The sequence below is a fragment of the Solanum tuberosum genome, unplaced genomic scaffold (assembly GCF_000226075.1).
Source record: "Solanum tuberosum cultivar DM 1-3 516 R44 unplaced genomic scaffold, SolTub_3.0 scf00220, whole genome shotgun sequence".
Taxonomy (NCBI): domain Eukaryota; kingdom Viridiplantae; phylum Streptophyta; class Magnoliopsida; order Solanales; family Solanaceae; genus Solanum; species Solanum tuberosum.
The window spans coordinates 133,660-136,798 of record NW_006239148.1 but is presented as its reverse complement, the minus strand read 5'-3'; positions in this window follow the sequence as shown (position 1 = coordinate 136,798).

The following is a 3,139-nucleotide window of genomic DNA, read 5'->3' as shown; positions in this document are numbered from 1 at the left end:
TAAATTAGCGTTAGTTTTTGGTCGTGCAATTAACTTGTTATATCCTTGTAATTTTTGTGTCAAATAATCTTGGTTTGGTTCTTTTGTAATTGATATGGGGTTGCGGTTTAAATAAGTTTGGATTTTGTGTATATTTTCGATATAGGTTCGTGTGATGTAGTTATATGTTTTTTTCTCACTTTGGTTTTGCAAACTATCTGCGTATGTAGATGTTTGTGGTTCTAGGGACATCTGTCTAGGTGTCCTCTGGGTAAATGGTTTTTCGAATATCTGGTTTAAGTTAGCATTTTTATGTTGTTTATCGCTAACTTGTTTGCTCGTACCTGCAGCTGTATTTAAACAAATGTTATGGGTTTTAAGGAGTTTCCCATCGTCTCCTTTTAGCTCTGGGTTTTTTCCGTCTTCCGATCGACGTAGCTCCGCATTTTTATAGTCATGCTGCTGACTAGCTTTAGACTTCAGATTATCTTCATTAGTCCTTAGCTTTTGCATTTCGTTGTCCATACTGTCCACTTTTATACAAAGTGTAGTTATGGCTTTGAGTATCTCTTCCATTGTATTTTCGTTCTCAGTCTGAGTAGCTTTGTCTTGATAAGTAATCTGCAATAACATTCTTATCAGTTTTTATTACTTCAATTGTAAATGTGAAATTTAATATATTTAATACCAATCTCCTTATTTCTTTTGTTGTTACCGAATCTTGTATTTTTCTTGTTAGCCACCATTTTACTTGTGTATTATCTGTTCTTATAATAAATTTATTATATACAATATATGGTTCAAATGATAATAAACACTTATATACTGAATATAATTCTTTTCTATTTATTTCCCATTTTATTTCTGTATTATTAAATGTTCCTGAATAATACCTGCAATGATGTTCTATCGTAGTGTCATCATACCTGTATTTTAATATTCCTCCATAACTTTTTTCACTCGCATCTGATTCTATTATATAAGTAAATTTTTTGTTCTCATCTGGAAAGTATAGTTTAGGTAAGTTTTTACATAATAATTTTACCTTTTGTATTTGTATTTGGTCTTTTTTATCAAACTGATATTCTATATCTTTCTTTAATTTTTGTTGTAATGGTTTTAAATTTTCTGCTAATTTTGGTATGTATTCTCTTACTTGATTTACTAGTCCTAAGAATGATTGTAATTTCTTTTTTGTGTCTAGTTGTTCATTTGAGTTAATTATTTTTTGTACTATATGTGTTTGCATTTTTATTCCGTTTTTATCTATTTGTATTCCTAAGAATTCTATTTGATTTTTCATTATATCCGCTTTCTTTTTACTTAGACTTATACCCGAATATTCTATGATATGTATAAATTTTTCTAATAATCTTATATGTTCATCTTGTGTTTTGGAATATAATAATATATCATCAATGTACACTACACAATTTTCTATTTGTTTAAAGTAATTGTCCATAAAGTGTTGATATCTACCTGGTGCGTTTTTATATCCAAATGGTAATACATTCCATTCATAAAATCCTTGTGGTACAGTGAATGCTGTTAGTTTTTTAGATTCTTCTTCTAGTTTTAAGTGATAAAATCCTGACTTACAATCAAATTTGCTAAAATAATTATATCCTTGTATTTGTCTTATCTTTAGTATTTTATTTGGTATCGGATAATTATATGTTATAGTTTTTGCATTTAAATTTCTATAATCAATAACCATTCTGCTTTTTCCTCTTTTTTGTTCACTATGTTTATTTACGATAAATGCCGGGCTTGTGTGCTTACTATTGCTTTCTTGTATATATCCTTTTTCTAGTAATTCATTTATATGTATCTTAAATTCTGTTAAATCATTAAAATTATACTTTAATGGTTTTTGAGTTATTATACTATTATTATCAATTAGCTCAATTTTTACTTTTGTTTTATGTTTTTCCCATCCTTGTAAAGGATCTTCACTATATAATAATTCTAACTTATCTTGGATTATTTTTACTTTATCTATACAAGATATAATTAATTCTATCTTAGGGTCTTCATCTTTTATATTTTCTAATTTTTGTGTAATTTTTTCACTTCCTTTTATCCATTCCGTTGTTTTTCGTTTTTTATTGTTTACTCTTTTTGCTCCTATTTTTTGTTTACACGGTGTTGTGAACCACCAGTGTGTTTTTGTTATTATATGTGGGTATAATTTTTCTAAGAATGGCATTCCTAATAGCATATCTTTTGTAGTTAGTTCAAAATTATATATTTCTTCTATAGTTAATATTTTATCCCATATTTGTATTTTTATATTTAACGGAGTGCATAGATACATGTCGTCAAGAAGCTAGCTGAGAAAAGAACATATGACTTCATTCTGAAATTAAAAAGAGAAGTTTTCTTAAAATATAGTTCAAGAGTTAAACTTAGAAGTATAAGATATGACCTATTTATTCCTTTCGATCTTTTTTATGTTAGCTTATGATTTTAAGTTTTTCGTTTCCATTTTAGAGTTAATGTATGGTTGTGCAAAATAAATTTGATATGCAACCATATTTTGATGTAAGTCTATATCAGTTTACATTGTTATCAAATTTTTTTTCTTTGTTTTTGTGTTATTATACTTTTTAAGTGCTACTTAATAGAAAAAACTTCTTCTATCAATACATGATTAGTTTGATAATTCTTTAATAGTTTTAATGGAATATGCTTTTGTTTAAATACAAGTAATTTAAATAAAGATTGCTAAAAGATTATTACTTTGAATGAAAGATTTTGATTGAGTTACTTTATTGTCTATCTAATGTAGTGTTACGAACATATACATATATTGTTCATTTTCACCCCTTTTGTTTCATTTTTTTTTATTTTTCTACAATTTATACAATATGAGATTTAACAATTTAATTTTCAAATAAAAATGAGAGTTACATTTACATTTATGCGACACTAAGCCTAATAGTTTTCTTAAACATAAGCATTCTATATTAATGTATGGTAGCTTTCCATAGTGTTAAATTCAAATGGTATGATGACAATTTTGCGTTTGGATATTTTGGTTGTTTCTTTATGAATTCATTCGACACTTAATTGTTGCTACTAAAAATTATTCCTCAAATTAAAATCATGTAAAAAAATATTATGAGAATGGAGTAATATATTATTTTTCATTTTGTTT